Source organism: Lithobates pipiens, unplaced genomic scaffold, assembly GCF_037356315.1.
Source record: "Lithobates pipiens isolate NorthernLeopardFrog02 unplaced genomic scaffold, aLitPip1_a1.2 Scaffold_22, whole genome shotgun sequence".
Taxonomy (NCBI): Eukaryota; Metazoa; Chordata; class Amphibia; order Anura; family Ranidae; genus Lithobates; species Lithobates pipiens.
Genome location: NW_027507784.1, coordinates 350,594,698 through 350,620,342, shown reverse-complemented (window position 1 = coordinate 350,620,342; position 25,645 = coordinate 350,594,698). Strand labels below are relative to the sequence as shown.

General features: G+C 52.8%; 1 protein-coding gene across 1 annotated transcript in view; it reads left to right on the top strand.

Moving 5' to 3' along the window:
* The window catches only part of LYPD1 (LY6/PLAUR domain containing 1), a 113,421-nt gene that overhangs the window by 17,835 nt on the left and 69,941 nt on the right, over positions 1-25,645 (top strand). The gene's annotated exons all lie outside the window — the stretch shown is intronic.

Genomic DNA, 25,645 nt, shown 5'->3' with positions numbered 1-25,645 from the left:
TGTCAGTCTTTTCGTGGTTGGGGGGAAGGGGGCCCCGGTGTGGCCGGCACTCAGTTTGCTCTCTCGTTCAGTCTTTTCGCGGTTGGGGGGAGGGGGGCCCCGGTGTGGCCGGCACTCAGTTTGCTCTCTCATTCAGTCTTGTTGCGGTTGGGGGGAGGGGGGCCCCGGTGTGCCGGCACTCAGTTTGCTCTCTCGTTCAGTCTTGTCGCGGTTGGGGGGGAGGGGGCCCCGGTGTGGCCGACACTCAGTTTGCTCTCTTGGTCAGTCTTTTCGTGGTTGGGGGGGAGGGGTCCCCGGTGTGGCCGGCACTCAGTTTGCTCTCTGTCAGTCTTGTTGCGGTTGGGGGGAGGGGGCCCGCGGTGCCTCGGTCTTTCTTCTCGGTAGGCGCTGTAGACTGTTATTAGGATTCCATTAGTATGTTTGCAGTGAATGGTCCGGGGCTCGGAGACAGAAGAAGATCACAAGAAGGGTTGAGCAGCCGTGATTATCGGTCACTTTGTGCCTTTCATGTCATTTTCTTTCTTTTCTTATCTTCCTCGGCTTTTCTGTTTCCCATCACAATTTTCTTTGGCTTTTGTTGTGTGATAATCGGCACTGACCGTCTACTAAGAGCCGTGTTGTTAATGGTGGCAGCCCGCTAAAACCATCAGAGGAGTCGCAGTTTTATGGGGTCTCCACATTTAATGGGGGTTCATATAAAGACCGGTCCTCATAATGCAGCTTTATCTGGTGCCGTTGGTTTCTTTACCTCACCACTAAAACCAACTCTACCGTCACCATTGCTGCCTTCCTGAGTACCACCGCTACCACGTTCCCCGAACCGGCACCTCAACCATTCGTACCACCGCCACCACGTTCCCCGAACCGGCACCTCAACCATTCGTACTGCCACCACTACGGCCCCCCGATCCCCACACCCACCGTCCTCCTCCACCCATATCTCATATCCTCACCTCAAATATCTCAGCTTTCCTCAATGGAGGGACCACTATTGTCACTAATCCCCCATCTCCACCATCGCTGCCTTCCTCAGTACACCACGACTTCCACCAATATTGCAGTCACCCCACCCCCACCACTTCCCTCATCTACAGCACTACCACCAGATCCACCAATATTGATATCACCCCACCCCCACCACTTCCCTCATCTACAGCACTACCACCAGATCCACCAATATTGATGTCACCCCACCCCCACCACTTCCCTCATCTACAGCACTACCACCAGATCCACCAATATTGATATCACCCCACCCCCACCACTTCCCTCGTCTAGAGCACTACTAACAGATCCACCAATATTAATGTCACCCCACCCCCACCACTTCCCTCATCTACAGCACTACCACCAGATCCACCAATATTGATGTCACCCCCACCCCCACCACTTCCCTCATCTACAGCACTACCCCCAGATCCACCAATATTGATGTCACCCCACCCCCACCACTTCCCCCATCTACAGCACTACCACCAGATCCACCAATATTGATGTCACCCCACCCCCACCACTTCCCCCATCTACAGCACTACCACCAGATCCACCAATATTGCAGTCACCCCACCCCCACCACTTCCCTCATCTACAGCACTACCACCAGATCCACCAATATTGATGTCACCCCACCCCCACCACTTCCCCCATCTACAGCACTACCCCCAGATCCACCAATATTGATGTCACCCCACCCCCACCACTTCCCTCGTCTACAGCACTACCCCCAGATCCACCAATATTGATGTCACCCCACCCCCACCACTTCCCTCGTCTACAGCACTACTACCAGATCCACCAATATTGATGTCACCCCACCCCCACCACTTCCCTCGTCTACAGCACTACTACCAGATCCACCAATATTGATGTCACCCCACCCCCACCACTTCCCTCGTCTACAGCACTACCACCAGATCCACCAATATTGATGTCACCCCACCCCCACCACTTCCCTCGTCTACAGCACTACTACCAGATCCACCAATATTGATGTCACCCCACCCCCACCACTTCCCCCATCTACAGCACTACTACCAGATCCACCAATATTGATATCACCCCACCCCCACCACTTCCCCCATCTACAGCACTACCCCCAGATCCACCAATATTGCAGTCACCCCACCCCCACCACTTCCCTCGTCTAGAGCACTACTAACAGATCCACCAATATTGATGTCACCCCACCCCCACCACTTCCCCCATCTACAGCACTACTACCAGATCCACCAATATTGATATCACCCCACCCCCACCACTTCCCTCGTCTACAGCACTACTACCAGATCCACCAATATTGATGTCACCCCACCCCCACCACTTCCCTCATCTACAGCACTACCACCAGATCCACCAATATTGATGTCACCCCACCCCCACCACTTCCCTCATCTACAGCACTACCCCCAGATCCACCAATATTGATGTCACCCCACCCCCACCACTTCCCTCATCTACAGCACTACTACCAGATCCACCAATATTGATGTCACCCCACCCCCACCACTTCCCTCATCTACAGCACTACCCCCAGATCCACCAATATTGATATCACCCCACCCCCACCACTTCCCTCGTCTACAGCACTACTACCAGATCCACCAATATTGATATCACCCCACCCCCACCACTTCCCTCATCTACAGCACTACCACCAGATCCACCAATATTGATGTCACCCCACCCCCACCACTTCCCCATCTACAGCACTACTACCAGATCCACCAATATTGATATCACCCCACCCCCACCACTTCCCTCGTCTAGAGCACTACTAACAGATCCACCAATATTGATATCACCCCACCCCCACCACTTCCCTCATCTACAGCACTACCACCAGATCCACCAATATTGATGTCACCCCACCCCCACCACTTCCCCATCTACAGCACTACTACCAGATCCACCAATATTGATATCACCCCACCCCCACCACTTCCCTCATCTACAGCACTACCACCAGATCCACCAATATTGATGTCACCCCACCCCCACCACTTCCCCATCTACAGCACTACTACCAGATCCACCAATATTGATATCACCCCACCCCCACCACTTCCCTCGTCTAGAGCACTACTAACAGATCCACCAATATTGATATCACCCCACCCCCACCACTTCCCTCATCTACAGCACTACCACCAGATCCACCAATATTGATGTCACCCCACCCCCACCACTTCCCCATCTACAGCACTACTACCAGATCCACCAATATTGATATCACCCCACCCCCACCACTTCCCTCGTCTAGAGCACTACCACCAGATCCACCAATATTGATGTCACCCCACCCCCACCACTTCCCCCATCTACAGCACTACCACCAGATCCACCAATATTGATGTCACCCCACCCCCACCACTTCCCTCATCTACAGCACTACTACCAGATTCACCAATATTGCAGTCACCCCACCCCCACCACTTCCGTCATCTACAGCACTACCACCAGATCCACCAATATTGCAGTCACCCCACCCCCACCACTTCCCTCATCTACAGCACTACCACCAGATCCACCAATATTGATATCACCCCACCCCCACCACTTCCCTCATCTACAGCACTACTACCAGATCCACCAATATTGATGTCACCCCACCCCCACCACTTCCCTCATCTACAGCACTACTACCAGATCCACCAATATTGATGTCACACCACTTCCCTCATCTACAGCACTACCACCAGATCCACCAATATTGATATCACCCCACCCCCACCACTTCCCTTATCTACAGCACTACCACCAGATCCACCAATATTGATATCACCCCACCCCCACCACTTCCCTCGTCTAGAGCACTACTAACAGATCCACCAATATTGATGTCACCCCACCCCCACCACTTCCCTCATCTACAGCACTACCACCAGATCCACCAATATTGATATCACCCCACCCCCACCACTTCCCTCGTCTAGAGCACTACTAACAGATCCACCAATATTGATGTCACCCCACCCCCACCACTTCCCTCATCTACAGCACTACCCCCAGATCCACCAATATTGATGTCACCCCACCCCCACCACTTCCCTCATCTACAGCACTACCACCAGATCCACCAATATTGATGTCACCCCACCCCCACCACTTCCCCCATCTACAGCACTACTACCAGATCCACCAATATTGCTGTCACCCCACCCCCACCACTTCCCTCATCTACAGCACTACCACCAGATCCACCAATATTGCAGTCACCCCACCCCCACCACTTCCCTCATCTACAGCACTACTACCAGATCCACCAATATTGATGTCACCCCACCCCCACCACTTCCCTCATCTACAGCACTACCCCCAGATCCACCAATATTGATATCACCCCACCCCCACCACTTCCCTCATCTACAGCACTACCTCCAGATCCACCAATATTGATGTCACCCCACCCCCACCACTTCCCTTATCTACAGCACTACCACCAGATCCACCAATATTGCAGTCACCCCACCCCCACCACTTCCCTCATCTACAGCACTACTACCAGATCCACCAATATTGATGTCACCCCACCCCCACCACTTCCCTCATCTACAGCACTACCCCCAGATCCACCAATATTGATATCACCCCACCCCCACCACTTCCGTCATCTACAGCACTACTACCAGATCCACCAATATTGATGTCACCCCCACCCCCACCACTTCCCTCATCTACAGCACTACTACCAGATCCACCAATATTGATATCACCCCACCCCCACCACTTCCCTCATCTACAGCACTACCACCAGATCCACCAATATTGATGTCACCCCACCCCCACCACTTCCCTCATCTACAGCACTACTACCAGATCCACCAATATTGATGTCACCCCACCCCCACCCCCACCACTTCCGTCATCTACAGCACTACTACCAGATCCACCAATATTGATGTCACCCCCACCCCCACCACTTCCCTCATCTACAGCACTACCCCCAGATCCACCAATATTGATATCACCCCACCCCCACCACTTCCCTCATCTACAGCACTACCCCCAGATCCACCAATATTGATGTCACCCCACCCCCACCACTTCCCTCATCTACAGCACTACTACCAGATCCACCAATATTGATGTCACCCCCACCCCCACCCCCACCACTTCCCCCATCTACAGCACTACCACCAGATCCACCAATATTGATGTCACCCCACCCCCACCACTTCCCTCATCTACAGCACTACCACCAGATCCACCAATATTGATATCACCCCACCCCCACCACTTCCCTCATCTACAGCACTACCACCAGATCCACCAATATTGCAGTCACCCCACCCCCACCACTTCCCTCATCTACAGCACTACCACCAGATCCACCAATATTGATGTCACCCCACCCCCACCACTTCCCCCATCTACAGCACTACCACCAGATCCACCAATATTGATGTCACCCCACCCCCACCACTTCCCTCATCTACAGCACTACCACCAGATCCACCAATATTGATATCACCCCACCCCCACCACTTCCCTCATCTACAGCACTACTACCAGATCCACCAATATTGATGTCACCCCACCCCCACCACTTCCCTCATCTACAGCACTACTACCAGATCCACCAATATTGATGTCACCCCACCCCCACCACTTCCCCCATCTACAGCACTACCACCAGATCCACCAATATTGATGTCACCCCACCCCCACCACTTCCCTCATCTACAGCACTACTACCAGATCCACCAATATTGATATCACCCCACCCCCACCACTTCCCTCATCTACAGCACTACTACCAGATCCACCAATATTGCAGTCACCCCACCCCCACCACTTCCCTCATCTACAGCACTACCACCAGATCCACCAATATTGATGTCACCCCACCCCCACCACTTCCCTCATCTACAGCACTACCACCAGATCCACCAATATTGATATCACCCCACCCCCACCACTTCCCTCATCTACAGCACTACTACCAGATCCACCAATATTGATGTCACCCCACCCCCACCACTTCCCTCATCTACAGCACTACCACCAGATCCACCAATATTGATATCACCCTACCCCCACCACTTCCCTCATCTACAGCACTACCACCAGATCCACCAATATTGATGTCACCCCACCCCCACCACTTCCCTCATCTACAGCACTACCACCAGATCCACCAATATTGCAGTCACCCCACCCCCACCACTTCCCTCATCTACAGCACTACCACCAGATCCACCAATATTGCAGTCACCCCACCCCCACCACTTCCCTCATCTACAGCACTACCACCAGATCCACCAATATTGATGTCACCCCACCCCCACCACTTCCCCCATCTACAGCACTACCACCAGATCCACCAATATTGATGTCACCCCACCCCCACCACTTCCCTCATCTACAGCACTACCTCCAGATCCACCAATATTGATGTCACCCCACCCCCACCACTTCCCTCATCTACAGCACTACCCCCAGATCCACCAATATTGATATCACCCCACCCCCACCCCTTCCCTCATCTACAGCACTTCTACCAGATCCACCAATATTGATGTCACCCCACCCCCACCACTTCCCTCATCTACAGCACTACTACCAGATCCACCAATATTGATGTCACCCCACCCCCACCACTTCCCCCATCTACAGCACTACCACCAGATCCACCAATATTGATGTCACCCCACCCCCACCACTTCCCTCATCTACAGCACTACCTCCAGATCCACCAATATTGCAGTCACCCCACCCCCACCCCCACCACTTCCGTCATCTACAGCACTACCACCAGATCCAACAATATTGATGTCACCCCACCCCCACCACTTCCCTCGTCTACAGCACTACTACCAGATCCACCAATATTGATATCACCCCACCCCCACCACTTCCCTCATCTACAGCACTACCCCCAGATCCACCAATATTGATATCACCCCACCCCCACCACTTCCTTCATCTACAGCACTACTACCAGATCCACCAATATTGCAGTCACCCCACCCCCACCACTTCCCTCGTCTACAGCACTACCACCAGATCCACCAATATTGATATCACCCCACCCCCACCACTTCCCTCATCTACAGCACTACTACCAGATCCACCAATATTGATGTCACCCCACCCCCACCACTTCCCTCGTCTACAGCACTACCACCAGATCCACCAATATTGATGTCACCCTACCCCCACCACTTCCCTCATCTACAGCACTACTACCAGATCCACCAATATTGATGTCACCCCACCCCCACCACTTCCCTCATCCAGCACTACCACCAGATCCACCAATATGGATATCACCCCACCCCCACCACTTCCCTCATCTACAGCACTACCACCAGATCCACCAATATTGATGTCACCCCACCCCCACCACTTCCCTCATCTACAGCACTACCACCAGATCCACCAATATTGATGTCACCCCACCCCCACCACTTCCCTCATCTACAGCACTACTACCAGATCCACCAATATTGATGTCACCCCACCCCCACCACTTCCCTCATCCAGCACTACCACCAGATCCACCAATATGGATATCACCCCACCCCCACCACTTCCCTCATCTACAGCACTACCACCAGATCCACCAATATTGATGTCACCCCACCCCCACCACTTCCCTCATCTACAGCACTACCACCAGATCCACCAATATTGATATCACCCTACCCCCACCACTTCCCTCATCTACAGCACTACTACCAGATCCACCAATATTGATGTCACCCCACCCCCACCACTTCCCTCATCCAGCACTACCACCAGATCCACCAATATGGATATCACCCCACCCCCACCACTTCCCTCATCTACAGCACTACCACCAGATCCACCAATATGGATATCACCCCACCCCCACCACTTCCCTCATCTACAGCACTACTACCAGATCCACCAATATTGATGTCACCCCACCCCCACCACTTCCCTCATCTACAGCACTACTACCAGATCCACCAATATTGATGTCACCCCACCCCCACCACTTCCCTCATCTACAGCACTACCACCAGATCCACCAATATTGATGTCACCCCACCCCCACCACTTCCCTCATCTACAGCACTACCCCCAGATCCACCAATATTGATGTCACCCCACCCCCACCACTTCCCTCATCTACAGCACTACCACCAGATCCACCAATATTGCAGTCACCCCACCCCCACCACTTCCCCCATCTACAGCACTACCACCAGATCCACCAATATTGATGTCACCCCACCCCCACCACTTCCCTCATCTACAGCACTACCACCAGATCCACCAATATTGATGTCACCCCACCCCCACCACTTCCCTCATCTACAGCACTACTACCAGATCCACCAATATTGATGTCACCCCACCCCCACCACTTCCCTCATCTACAGCACTACTACCAGATCCACCAATATTGATGTCACCCCACCCCCACCACTTCCCTCATCTACAGCACTACCACCAGATCCACCAATATTGATGTCACCCCACCCCCACCACTTCCCTCATCTACAGCACTACCACCAGATCCACCAATATTGATATCACCCTACCCCCACCACTTCCCTCATCTACAGCACTACCACCAGATCCACCAATATTGATGTCACCCCACCCCCACCACTTCCCTCATCTACAGCACTACCACCAGATCCACCAATATTGCAGTCACCCCCACCCCCACCACTTCCCTCATCTACAGCACTACCACCAGATCCACCAATATTGCAGTCACCCCACCCCCACCACTTCCCTCATCTACAGCACTACCACCAGATCCACCAATATTGCAGTCACCCCACCCCCACCACTTCCCCCATCTACAGCACTACTACCAGATCCACCAATATTGATATCACCCCACCCCCACCACTTCCCTCATCTACAGCACTACCACCAGATCCACCAATATTGATATCACCCCACCCCCACCACTTCCCTCATCTACAGCACTACCCCCAGATCCACCAATATTGATGTCACCCCACCCCCACCACTTCCCTCATCTACAGCACTACCCCCAGATCCACCAATATTGATATCACCCCACCCCCACCACTTCCCTCATCTACAGCACTACCCCCAGATCCACCAATATTGATGTCACCCCACCCCCACCACTTCCCTCATCTACAGCACTACTACCAGATCCACCAATATTGATGTCACCCCCACCCCCACCACTTCCCCCATCTACAGCACTACCACCAGATCCACCAATATTGATGTCACCCCACCCCCACCACTTCCCTCATCTACAGCACTACCACCAGATCCACCAATATTGTTGTCACCCCACCCCCACCACTTCCCTCATCTACAGCACTACTAACAGATCCACCAATATTGCAGTCACCCCACCCCCACCACTTCCCTCATCTACAGCACTACCACCAGATCCACCAATATTGTTGTCACCCCACCCCCACCACTTCCCTCATCTACAGCACTACTACCAGATCCACCAATATTGCAGTCACCCCACCCCCACCACTTCCCTCATCTACAGCACTACCACCAGATCCACCAATATTGATGTCACCCCACCCCCACCACTTCCCTCATCTACAGCACTACCCCCAGATCCACCAATATTGATGTCACACCACCCCCACCACTTCCCTCGTCTACAGCACTACCACCAGATCCACCAATATTGATGTCACCCCACCCCCACCACTTCCCTCATCTACAGCACTACCACCAGATCCACAAATATTGATGTCACCCCACCCCCACCACTTCCCTCATCTACAGAACTACTACCAGATCCACCAATATTGCAGTCACCCCACCCCCACCACTTCCCTCATCTACAGCACTACCACCAGATCCACCAATATTGATGTCACCCCACCCCCACCACTTCCCTCGTCTACAGCACTACCACCAGATCCACCAATATTGATGTCACCCCACCCCCACCACTTCCCTCATCTACAGAACTACTACCAGATCCACCAATATTGCAGTCACCCCACCCCCACCACTTCCCTCATCTACAGCACTACCACCAGATCCACCAATATTGATGTCACCCCACCCCCACCACTTCCCTCATCTACAGCACTACTACCAGATCCACCAATATTGATGTCACCCCACCCCCACCACTTCCCTCATCTACAGCACTACTACCAGATCCACCAATATTGATGTCACCCCACCCCCACCACTTCCCTCATCTACAGCACTACCACCAGATCCACCAATATTGATGTCACCCCACCCCCACCACTTCCCTCATCTACAGCACTACCACCAGATCCACCAATATTGCAGTCACCCCACCCCCACCACTTCCCTCATCTACAGCACTACCACCAGATCCACCAATATTGCAGTCACCCCACCCCCACCACTTCCCCCATCTACAGCACTACCCCCAGATCCACCAATATTGATGTCACCCCCACCCCCACCACTTCCCCCATCTACAGCACTACTACCAGATCCACCAATATTGATGTCACCCCACCCCCACCACTTCCCTCATCTACAGCACTACCACCAGATCCACCAATATTGATGTCACCCTACCCCCACCACTTCCCTCATCTACAGCACTACTACCAGATCCACCAATATTGATGTCACCCTACCCCCACCACTTCCCTCATCTACAGCACTACTACCAGATCCACCAATATTGCAGTCACCCCACCCCCACCACTTCCCTCATCTACAGCACTACCACCAGATCCACCAATATTGTTGTCACCCCACCCCCACCACTTCCCTCATCTACAGCACTACCACCAGATCCACCAATATTGCAGTCACCCCACCCCCACCACTTCCCTCGTCTACAGCACTACCACCAGATCCACCAATATTGATGTCACCCCCACCCCCACCACTTCCCTCATCTACAGCACTACCCCCAGATCCACCAATATTGATATCACCCCACCCCCACCACTTCCCTCATCTACAGCACTACTACCAGATCCACCAATATTGCAGTCACCCCACCCCCACCACTTCCCTCATCTACAGCACTACCACCAGATCCACCAATATTGATGTCACCCCACCCCCACCACTTCCCTCATCTACAGCACTACTACCAGATCCACCAATATTGATGTCACCCCACCCCCACCACTTCCGTCATCTACAGCACTACTACCAGATCCACCAATATTGATGTCACCCCACCCCCACCACTTCCCTCATCTACAGCACTACCACCAGATCCACCAATATTGATGTCACCCCACCCCCACCACTTCCCTCATCTACAGCACTACTACCAGATCCACCAATATTGATGTCACCCCACCCCCACCACTTCCCTCATCTACAGCACTACCACCAGATCCACCAATATTGCAGTCACCCCACCCCCACCACTTCCCTCATCTACAGCACTACCACCAGATCCACCAATATTGATGTCACCCCACCCCCACCACTTCCCTCGTCTAGAGCACTACTAACAGATACACCAATATTGATGTCACCCCACCCCCACCACTTCCCTCATCTACAGCACTACCACCAGATCCACCAATATTGATGTCACCCCACCCCCACCACTTCCCTCATCTACAGCACTACTACCAGATTCACCAATATTGCAGTCACCCCACCCCCACCACTTCCCCCATCTACAGCACTACCACCAGATCCACCAATATTGATGTCACCCCACCCCCACCACTTCCCTCATCTACAGCACTACTACCAGATTCACCAATATTGCAGTCACCCCACCCCCACCACTTCCGTCATCTACAGCACTACCACCAGATCCACCAATATTGCAGTCACCCCACCCCCACCACTTCCCTCATCTACAGCACTACCACCAGATCCACCAATATTGATATCACCCCACCCCCACCACTTCCCTCATCTACAGCACTACTACCAGATCCACCAATATTGATGTCACCCCACCCCCACCACTTCCCTCATCTACAGCACTACTACCAGATCCACCAATATTGATGTCACCCCACCCCCACCACTTCCCTCATCTACAGCACTACCACCAGATCCACCAATATTGATATCACCCCACCCCCACCACTTCCCTCGTCTAGAGCACTACTAACAGATCCACCAATATTGATGTCACCCCACCCCCACCACTTCCCTCATCTACTGCACTACCACCAGATCCACCAATATTGATATCACCCCACCCCCACCACTTCCCTCGTCTAGAGCACTACTAACAGATCCACCAATATTGATGTCACCCCACCCCCACCACTTCCCTCGTCTAGAGCACTACTAACAGATCCACCAATATTGATGTCACCCCACCCCCACCACTTCCCTCATCTACAGCACTACCCCCAGATCCACCAATATTGATGTCACCCCACCCCCACCACTTCCCTCATCTACAGCACTACCACCAGATCCACCAATATTGATGTCACCCCACCCCCACCACTTCCCCCATCTACAGCACTACTACCAGATCCACCAATATTGCTGTCACCCCACCCCCACCACTTCCCTCATCTACAGCACTACCACCAGATCCACCAATATGGATATCACCCCACCCCCACCACTTCCCTCATCTACAGCACTACTACCAGATCCACCAATATTGATGTCACCCCACCCCCACCACTTCCCTCATCTACAGCACTACTACCAGATCCACCAATATTGATGTCACCCCACCCCCACCACTTCCCTCATCTACAGCACTACCCCCAGATCCACCAATATTGATATCACCCCACACCCACCACTTCCCTCATCTACAGCACTACCCCCAGATCCACCAATATTGATGTCACCCCACCCCCACCACTTCCCTCATCTACAGCACTACTACCAGATCCACCAATATTGATGTCACCCCACCCCCACCACTTCCCTCGTCTACAGCACTACTACCAGATCCACCAATATTGATGTCACCCCACCCCCACCACTTCCCTCATCTACAGCACTACCACCAGATCCACCAATATTGATGTCACCCCACCCCCACCACTTCCCTCATCTACAGCACTACCCCCAGATCCACCAATATTGATGTCACCCCACCCCCACCACTTCCCTCATCTACAGCACTACTACCAGATCCACCAATATTGATGTCACCCCACCCCCACCACTTCCCTCATCTACAGCACTACCCCCAGATCCACCAATATTGATATCACCCCACCCCCACCACTTCCCTCGTCTACAGCACTACTACCAGATCCACCAATATTGATATCACCCCACCCCCACCACTTCCCTCATCTACAGCACTACCACCAGATCCACCAATATTGATGTCACCCCACCCCCACCACTTCCCCATCTACAGCACTACTACCAGATCCACCAATATTGATATCACCCCACCCCCACCACTTCCCTCGTCTAGAGCACTACTAACAGATCCACCAATATTGATATCACCCCACCCCCACCACTTCCCTCATCTACAGCACTACCACCAGATCCACCAATATTGATGTCACCCCACCCCCACCACTTCCCCATCTACAGCACTACTACCAGATCCACCAATATTGATATCACCCCACCCCCACCACTTCCCTCATCTACAGCACTACCACCAGATCCACCAATATTGATGTCACCCCACCCCCACCACTTCCCCATCTACAGCACTACTACCAGATCCACCAATATTGATATCACCCCACCCCCACCACTTCCCTCGTCTAGAGCACTACTAACAGATCCACCAATATTGATATCACCCCACCCCCACCACTTCCCTCATCTACAGCACTACCACCAGATCCACCAATATTGATGTCACCCCACCCCCACCACTTCCCCATCTACAGCACTACTACCAGATCCACCAATATTGATGTCACCCCACCCCCACCACTTCCCTCATCTACAGCACTACTACCAGATCCACCAATATTGATATCACCCCACCCCCACCACTTCCCTCATCTACAGCACTACCACCAGATCCACCAATATTGATGTCACCCCACCCCCACCACTTCCCTCATCTACAGCACTACTACCAGATCCACCAATATTGATGTCACCCCACCCCCACCACTTCCCTCATCTACAGCACTACTACCAGATCCACCAATATTGATGTCACCCCACCCCCACCACTTCCCTCATCTACAGCACTACCACCAGATCCACCAATATTGCAGTCACCCCACCCCCACCACTTCCCTCATCTACAGCACTACCCCCAGATCCACCAATATTGATATCACCCCACCCCCACCACTTCCGTCATCTACAGCACTACTACCAGATCCACCAATATTGATGTCACCCCCACCCCCACCACTTCCCTCATCTACAGCACTACCACCAGATCCACCAATATTGATGTCACCCCCACCCCCACCACTTCCGTCATCTACAGCACTACTACCAGATCCACCAATATTGATGTCACCCCCACCCCCACCACTTCCCTCATCTACAGCACTACTACCAGATCCACCAATATTGATATCACCCCACCCCCACCACTTCCCTCATCTACAGCACTACCACCAGATCCACCAATATTGATGTCACCCCACCCCCACCACTTCCCTCATCTACAGCACTACTACCAGATCCACCAATATTGATGTCACCCCACCCCCACCACTTCCCTCATCTACAGCACTACTACCAGATCCACCAATATTGATGTCACCCCACCCCCACCACTTCCCTCATCTACAGCACTACCACCAGATCCACCAATATTGCAGTCACCCCACCCCCACCACTTCCCTCATCTACAGCACTACCCCCAGATCCACCAATATTGATATCACCCCACCCCCACCACTTCCGTCATCTACAGCACTACTACCAGATCCACCAATATTGATGTCACCCCCACCCCCACCACTTCCCTCATCTACAGCACTACCACCAGATCCACCAATATTGATATCACCCCACCCCCACCACTTCCCTCATCTACAGCACTACCCCCAGATCTACCAATATTGATATCACCCCACCCCCACCACTTCCGTCATCTACAGCACTACTACCAGATCCACCAATATTGATGTCACCCCCACCCCCACCACTTCCCTCATCTACAGCACTACTACCAGATCCACCAATATTGATATCACCCCACCCCCACCACTTCCCTCATCTACAGCACTACCACCAGATCCACCAATATTGATGTCACCCCACCCCCACCACTTCCCTCATCTACAGCACTACTACCAGATCCACCAATATTGATGTCACCCCACCCCCACCCCCACCACTTCCGTCATCTACAGCACTACTACCAGATCCACCAATATTGATGTCACCCCACCCCCACCACTTCCCTCATCTACAGCACTACTACCAGATCCACCAATATTGATGTCACCCCACCCCCACCACTTCCCTCATCTACAGCACTACTACCAGATCCACCAATATTGATGTCACCCCACCCCCACCACTTCCCTCATCTACAGCACTACCACCAGATCCACCAATATTGATATCACCCCACCCCCACCACTTCCCTCGTCTAGAGCACTACTAACAGATCCACCAATATTGATATCACCCCACCCCCACCACTTCCCTCATCTACAGCACTACCCCCAGATCCACCAATATTGATGTCACCCCACCCCCACCACTTCCCTCATCTACAGCACTACTACCAGATCCACCAATATTGATGTCACCCCCACCCCCACCCCCACCACTTCCCCCATCTACAGCACTACCACCAGATCCACCAATATTGATGTCACCCCACCCCCACCACTTCCCTCATCTACAGCACTACCACCAGATCCACCAATATTGATATCACCCCACCCCCACCACTTCCGTCATCTACAGCACTACCACCAGATCCACCAATATTGCAGTCACCCCACCCCCACCACTTCCCTCATCTACAGCACTACCACCAGATCCACCAATATTGCAGTCACCCCACCCCCACCACTTCCCTCATCTACAGCACTACCACCAGATCCACCAATATTGCAGTCACCCCACCCCCACCACTTCCCTCATCTACAGCACTACCCCCAGATCCACCAATATTGATATCACCCCACCCCCACCACTTCCCTCATCTACAGCACTACCACCAGATCCACCAATATTGATGTCACCCCACCCCCACCACTTCCCTCATCTACAGCACTACTACCAGATCCACCAATATTGATGTCACCCCACCCCCACCACTTCCCTCATCTACAGCACTACCACCAGATCCACCAATATTGATGTCACACCACCCCCACCACTTCCCTCATCCAGCACTACCACCAGATCCACCAATATTGATGTCACCCCACCCCCACCACTTCCCTCATCTACAGCACTACCTCCAGATCCACCAATATTGATATCACCCCACCCCCACCACTTCCCCCATCTACAGCACTACCACCAGATCCACCAATATTGATGTCACCCCACCCCCACCACTTCCCTCATCTACAGCACTACCACCAGATCCACCAATATTGCAGTCACCCCACCCCCACCACTTCCCTCATCTACAGCACTACCACCAGATCCACCAATATTGATGTCACCCCACCCCCACCACTTCCCTCATCTACAGCACTACCACCAGATCCACCAATATTGCAGTCACCCCACCCCCACCACTTCCCCCATCTACAGCACTACTACCAGATCCACCAATATTGATATCACCCCACCCCCACCACTTCCCTCATCTACAGCACTACCTCCAGATCCACCAATATTGATGTCACCCCACCCCCACCACTTCCCTCGTCTACAACACTACTACCAGATCCACCAATATTGATGTCACCCCACCCCCACCACTTCCCTCATCTACAGCACTACCACCAGATCCACCAATATTGATGTCACCCTACCCCCACCACTTCCCTCATCTACAGCACTACTACCAGATCCACCAATATTGCAGTCACCCCACCCCCACCACTTCCCTCATCTACAGCACTACCACCAGATCCACCAATATTGTTGTCACCCCACCCCCACCACTTCCCTCATCTACAGCACTACCACCAGATCCACCAATATTGCAGTCACCCCACCCCCACCACTTCCCTCGTCTACAGCACTACCACCAGATCCACCAATATTGATGTCACCCCCACCCCCACCACTTCCCTCGTCTACAGCACTACCCCCAGATCCACCAATATTGATGTCACCCCACCCCCACCACTTCCCTCATCTACAGCACTACTACCAGATCCACCAATATTGCAGTCACCCCACCCCCACCACTTCCCTCATCTACAGCACTACCACCAGATCCACCAATATTGATGTCACCCCACCCCCACCACTTCCCTCATCTACAGCACTACTACCAGATCCACCAATATTGATGTCACCCCACCCCCACCACTTCCGTCATCTACAGCACTACTACCAGATCCACCAATATTGATGTCACCCCACCCCCACCACTTCCCTCATCTACAGCACTACCACCAGATCCACCAATATTGATGTCACCCCACCCCCACCACTTCCCTCATCTACAGCACTACCACCAGATCCACCAATATTGATGTCACCCCACCCCCACCACTTCCCTCATCTACAGCACTACCACCAGATCCACCAATATTGATGTCACCCCACCCCCACCACTTCCCTCATCTACAGCACTACCACCAGATCCACCAATATTGATGTCACCCCACCCCCACCACTTCCCTCATCTACAGCACTACTACCAGATCCACCAATATTGCAGTCACCCCACCCCCACCACTTCCCTCATCTACAGCACTACCACCAGATCCACCAATATTGATGTCACCCCACCCCCACCACTTCCCTCATCTACAGCACTACCACCAGATCCACCAATATTGATGTCACCCCACCCCCACCACTTCCCTCATCTACAGCACTACTACCAGATCCACCAATATTGATGTCACCCCACCCCCACCACTTCCCTCGTCTACAGCACTACCACCAGATCCACCAATATTGATGTCACCCCACCCCCACCACTTCCCTCATCTACAGAACTACTACCAGATCCACCAATATTGCAGTCACCCCACCCCCACCACTTCCCTCATCTACAGCACTACCACCAGATCCACCAATATTGATGTCACCCCACCCCCACCACTTCCCTCATCTACAGCACTACTACCAGATCCACCAATATTGATGTCACCCCACCCCCACCACTTCCCTCATCTACAGCACTACTACCAGATCCACCAATATTGATGTCACCCCACCCCCACCACTTCCCTCATCTACAGCACTACCACCAGATCCACCAATATTGATGTCACCCCACCCCCACCACTTCCCTCATCTACAGCACTACCACCAGATCCACCAATATTGCAGTCACCCCACCCCCACCACTTCCCTCATCTACAGCACTACCACCAGATCCACCAATATTGCAGTCACCCCACCCCCACCACTTCCCCCATCTACAGCACTACCCCCAGATCCACCAATATTGATGTCACCCCCACCCCCACCACTTCCCCCATCTACAGCACTACTACCAGATCCACCAATATTGATGTCACCCCACCCCCACCTCTTCCCTCATCTACAGCACTACCACCAGATCCACCAATATTGATGTCACCCTACCCCCACCACTTCCCTCGTCTACAGCACTACTACCAGATCCACCAATATTGATGTCACCCTACCCCCACCACTTCCCTCATCTACAGCACTACTACCAGATCCACCAATATTGCAGTCACCCCACCCCCACCACTTCCCTCATCTACAGCACTACCACCAGATCCACCAATATTGTTGTCACCCCACCCCCACCACTTCCCTCATCTACAGCACTACCACCAGATCCACCAATATTGCAGTCACCCCACCCCCACCACTTCCCTCGTCTACAGCACTACCACCAGATCCACCAATATTGATGTCACCCCCACCCCCACCACTTCCCTCATCTACAGCACTACCCCCAGATCCACCAATATTGATATCACCCCACCCCCACCACTTCCCTCATCTACAGCACTACTACCAGATCCACCAATATTGCAGTCACCCCACCCCCACCACTTCCCTCATCTACAGCACTACCACCAGATCCACCAATATTGATGTCACCCCACCCCCACCACTTCCCTCATCTACAGCACTACTACCAGATCCACCAATATTGATGTCACCCCACCCCCACCACTTCCGTCATCTACAGCACTACTACCAGATCCACCAATATTGATGTCACCCCACCCCCACCACTTCCCTCATCTACAGCACTACCACCAGATCCACCAATATTGATGTCACCCCACCCCCACCACTTCCCTCATCTACAGCACTACCACCAGATCCACCAATATTGATGTCACCCCACCCCCACCACTTCCCTCATCTACAGCACTACCACCAGATCCACCAATATTGCAGTCACCCCACCCCCACCACTTCCCTCGTCTACAGCACTACCACCAGATCCACCAATATTGATGTCACCCCACCCCCACCACTTCCCTCATCTACAGCACTACTACCAGATCCACCAATATTGCAGTCACCCCACCCCCACCACTTCCCTCATCTACAGCACTACCACCAGATCCACCAATATTGATGTCACCCCACCCCCACCACTTCCCTCATCTACAGCACTACTACCAGATCCACCAATATTGATGTCACCCCACCCCCACCACTTCCCTCATCTACAGCACTACCACCAGATCCACCAATATTGATGTCACCCCACCCCCACCACTTCCGTCATCTACAGCACTACTACCAGATCCACCAATATTGCAGTCACCCCACCCCCACCACTTCCCTCATCTACAGCACTACCACCAGATCCACCAATATTGATGTCACCCCCACCCCCACCACTTCCCCCATCTACAGCACTACTACCAGATCCACCAATATTGATATCACCCCACCCCCACCACTTCCCTCATCTACAGCACTACCCCCAGATCCACCAATATTGATATCACCCCACCCCCACCACTTCCCTCATCTACAGCACTACCACCAGATCCACCAATATTGATGTCACCCCACCCCCACCACTTCCCTCATCTACAGCACTACTACCAGATCCACCAATATTGCAGTCACCCCACCCCCACCACTTCCCTCGTCTAGAGCACTACCACCAGATCCACCAATATTGATATCACCCCACCCCCACCACTTCCCTTATCTACAGCACTACTACCAGATCCACCAATATTGATGTCACCCCACCCCCACCACTTCCCTCATCTACAGCACTACCACCAGATCCACCAATATTGATGTCACCCTACCCCCACCACTTCCCTCATCTACAGCACTACCACCAGATCCACCAATATTGCAGTCACCCCACCCCTACCACTTCCCCCATCTACAGCACTACCACCAGATCCACCAATATTGCTGTCACCCCACCCCCACCACTTCCCTCATCTACAGCACTACCACCAGATCCACCAATATTGATGTCACCCCACCCCCACCACTTCCCTCGTCTAGAGCACTACTAACAGATCCACCAATATTGATGTCACCCCACCCCCACCACTTCCCTCATCTACAGCACTACTACCAGATCCACCAATATTGATATCACCCCACCCCCACCACTTCCCCCATCTACAGCACTACCACCAGATCCACCAATATTGATGTCACCCCACCCCCACCACTTCCCTCATCTACAGCACTACCACCAGATCCACCAATATTGCAGTCACCCCACCCCCACCACTTCCCTCATCTACAGCACTACCACCAGATCCACCAATATTGCAGTCACCCCACCCCCACCACTTCCCTCATCTACAGCACTACTACCAGATCCACCAATATTGATGTCACCCCACCCCCACCACTTCCCTCATCTACAGCACTACCACCAGATCCACCAATATTGCAGTCACCCCACCCCCACCACTTCCCTCATCTACAGCACTACCACCAGATCCACCAATATTGATGTCACCCCACCCCCACCACTTCCCTCATCTACAGCACTACCACCAGATCCACCAATATTGCAGTCACCCCACCCCTACCACTTCCCTCATCTACAGCACTACCACCAGATCCACCAATATTGCAGTCACCCCACCCCCACCACTTCCCTCATCTACAGCACTACCACCAGATCCACCAATATTGATGTCACCCCACCCCCACCACTTCCCTCATCTACAGCACTACCACCAGATCCACCAATATTGCAGTCACCCCACCCCCACCACTTCCCTCATCTACAGCACTACTACCAGATCCACCAATATTGATGTCACCCCACCCCCACCACTTCCCTCATCTACAGCACTACCACCAGATCCACCAATATTGATGTCACCCCACCCCCACCACTTCCCTCATCTACAGCACTACCACCAGATCCACCAATATTGCAGTCACCCCACCCCCACCACTTCCCTCATCTACAGCACTACCACCAGATCCACCAATATTGCAGTCACCCCACCCCCACCACTTCCCCCATCTACAGCACTACCACCAGATCCACCAATATTGATGTCACCCCACCCCCACCACTTCCCTCGTCTACAGCACTACCACCAGATCCACCAATATTGATATCACCCTACCCCCACCACTTCCCTCATCTACAGCACTACCACCAGATCCACCAATATTGATATCACCCCACCCCCACCACTTCCCTCATCTACCGCACTACTACCAGATCCACCAATATTGCAGTCACCCCACCCCCACCACTTCCCTCATCTACAGCACTACCACCAGATCCACCAATATTGATGTCACCCCACCCCCACCCCACCACCATTGTACCAGGTCACCCCACCACCATTCTACCGGGTCACCCCACCACCATTCTACCGGGTCACCCCACCACCATTGTACCAGGTCACCCCACCACCATTCTACCGGGTCACCCACCAACATTGTACCGGGTCACCCCACCACCATTCTACCGGGTCACCCCACCACCATTGTACCGGGTCACCCCACCACCATTGTACCGGGTCACCCCACCACCATTGTTCCAGGTCACCCCACCACCATTCTACCGGGTCACCCCACCACCATTGTACCAGGTCACCCCACCACCATTGTACCGGGTCACCCCACCACCATTGTACCGGGTCACCCCACCACCATTGTACCAGGTCACCCCACCACCATTCTACCGGGTCACCCCACCACCATTCTACCGGGTCACCCCACCACCATTGTACCAGGTCACCCCACCACCATTGTACCAGGTCACCCCACCACCATTGTACCGGGTCTCCCCACCACCATTGTACCAGGTCACCCACCACCATTGTACCAGGTCACCCCACCACCATTGTACCAGATCACCCCACCACCATTGTACCAGGTCACCCACCACCATTGTACTTGGTCACCCCACCACCATTGTACCGGGTCACCCCACCACCAGTGTACCAGGTCACCCCACCACCATTGTTCCAGGTAACCCCACCACCATTGTACCGGGTCACCCCACCACCATTGTACCGGGTGACCCCACCACCATTGTATCGGGTCATCCCACCACCATTGTACCGGGTCGCCCCACCACCATTGTACCGGGTCACCCCACCACCATTGTACCGGGTCACCCCACCACCATTGTACCAGGTCACCCCACCACCATTCTACCGGGTCACCCCACCACCATTGTACCGGGTCACCCCACCACCATTGTACCAGGTCACCCACCACCATTGTACCAGGTCACCCCATCACACAGCAATCTGTATCCTACCATTCCCTTCACATTGTCCATCAATGACTTCAGAAAACCACCATGCCTAACCCCAATGCCCCGTACACACGAGCAGAAATTCCGCCAGCAAAAGTCCGATGAGAGCCTTTGGTCTGAAAATGCGACCGTATGCACGCTCCATCCGACTTTTGATGGTGGAATTCCAGGCAGCAAAAGATTGAGAGCAGGTTCTCAATTTTTTGGTCGGAAAAAGTTCAGATGGAAAATTCCGATCGTCTGTACCACACGCAAAATTCCTACGCATGCTCGGAAACAATTGGACTCATGCTCGGAAGCATTGAACGGCATTTTCTCGGCTCATCGTAGTGTTGTACGTCACCGCGTTCTTGGCGGTCGAAAGTTCCGCTTTCGACCGCCAAGAACGCGGTGACGTACAACGCTACGACGAGCCGAGAAAATGCCGTTCAATGCTTCCGAGCATGAGTCCAAAACTTTTGTGTGACCCGCGTGTATGTGAGCCAAGCTTGGGCGGTATTCCTGGATGGTTTTTCCGAGGGAAATTCCGCTGGTGTGTACGTGGCATAACACCACCAAAACGTTCACTTCTCATTCCCTAACACAAGGACTGTAACCACATCACCATCTTCATTATCATTGTGCGTCCACTACCATTGCTGCTCCATCATTGCGTTCCCCTGACCGGTACTCCGTACAATCGCCATCACCGCCACCTTTACCATGACTGCCAACATCATCTCCGGCATCACCATCTGCACTTCTACCAACCAGCACCCTCATTGTCCTTCCTAATTACCACAATGTACTTCCTGGATGGCACCTCGAATGCCCCCCAAACCCCCCCAGAAATATCACTGACCCCCAGCAGGTTTGGGGCAGAAGGAAGGTGAAGGGAGTTGCTGAAAATTGGAAAAAATAAATAAATCAAAAAGCCTTTTATCAGCCATAAATAATCGGAGAATCTGGAGAGGAGATTTGATGAGATTATTGGAGTCGCCCCAATAATAAGCCAAATGTCACAATCGGGATTTCCATAAAAAAGTCAAAATATAAATTTCAGACTTTCAGGAATCAAAGCAAAATGTTTAATGTTTGTCGACGTTCTAAGAAAACCAAAATTATTCAGATATTCAAATAAGAAAAAAAACGATCAAGCTGCAAAAACCACGGCGGCAGGAAATACTCAGCATGTCACAGTGATGAGGAGCATATGGACACATGGAGTACGGACACATGGAGTACAGAAACATGGAGTATGGACACATGGAGTACGGACGCATGGAGTACGGACACGGAGTACGGACACATGGAGTACGGACACATGTAGTACAGACACGGAGTACGGACACATGGAGTACAGACACGGAGTATGGACACATGGAGTATGGACACATGGAGTATGGACACATGGAGTATGGACACATGGAGTACAGATACATGGAGTACGGAAACACGGAGTACGAAAACATGGATTACAGACACATGGAGTACGGACACATGGAGTACGGAAACACGGAGTATGGAAACATGGAGTACGGACACATGGGGTACGGACGCATGGAGTATAGACACATGGAGTATAGACACATAGGTTATAGACACACGGAGTAAGGACACTTGGAGTATGGACGCATAGATTATGGCGTCAGAGAGGGGGGTCACCGGGTGGCCCCGCCCTCCGTTATATAAGAACTGTCAGAAGAAGAGAAGCGTCACACAGCGGGAGCCTCCCATTGGGCGGAGCGGCCCGAGAACCAAGAAGAGACGCCGTGGAGGAAGATGCCGAACAAGAAGAAGAGGATCGGAGGAAGAAGAAGATGGAGGAAGAAGAAGATGGAGGAAGAGCCCAAAGGATGAAGAAAAGAGAAGATGAAAGACTTTAATAAAGGAATTGTCAAAGACCGTCTCCTGTCACTTTTATCCCTTTTGTCACTATTTTGTTGAAATGGTAGGGGTACTTTTGTACTTTTGTACCCCCTTACCATTTCACACAGAGGGGGAGGCCGGGATCTGGGGGTCTCCTTGTTAAAGGGGGCTTTCAGATTCCGATAAGCCCCCCGCCCGCAGATTCCCACCGGCCAGGGTTGTGGGGATGAGGCCCTTGTCCTCATCAACATGGGGACATGGTGCCCACGGTACCCTCCCAATGTTGAGGGCATGTGGCCTGGTGTGGTTCAGGAGGGTTCACTCTTTTGCCCCCCCCTCTTTTCCTGCAGCCTGCCAGGTTGCGTGCTCGGATAGGGGCCTGGTATGACAATTCCGGGAACCCCCACGCCTTTTTTTTTCCTTCATTTTTTTCTTCTTAATGCTAACATGACCTGTGTGCAAATAGCCTTAAATAACCCATAGAAGTGAACCAGCGCACTTGAACGGGCGCAAATTCCGTTTGCTCATGCGCAGTGCATAAAATGCTCTCATGCAGTTCCGAGTGTATTTGCAGGCGCAGCGGGCTTGTTCAGAGAAAGTTAATATTCCGTCCTATTTTGGGCATATTTGTTACTTGGACCATCATATCTGTACTTCCTCCCATCACCCCCATAATATTCACACTTCCAGCTTCTTCTGAGTTGAAGATACCGCACGCCAGGTCTATAGCGGCGCACCAATCGCTGCCTCCCATGCACCGCCTCCCGTGCACCGGCAACATGATAGTAAATGGGGAATTGCGGTGTGTTACAGGCGCAAATGCTTTGTGAATACAAAAACGTCCGTTGCGTGTCGGCGTGCGCCGCAACTCATGGTGCAAATGGTTTGTAAATCAGCCCCTTAGTGTCAAAGTCAATATAAAGAACTTTCTTACTTTGAATAAACCCAGAGAACAGCCATTCGCTCTGGTTGGACGGTCCTTCTCTCACCCAACAGGGCGCGTGGGTCAAGTACAAGTCTCTGCCACAGACTTTGTTGTAAAACATGAAGAAGGAAACTGGAAAAGGTGTAGAACGCTCGTGTGGTACCGGTATCTTGCAGCCGATCCGGCGATACCGCACGAGATTGGAGCTGACCCGCCTAACTACCCCGCAGTCC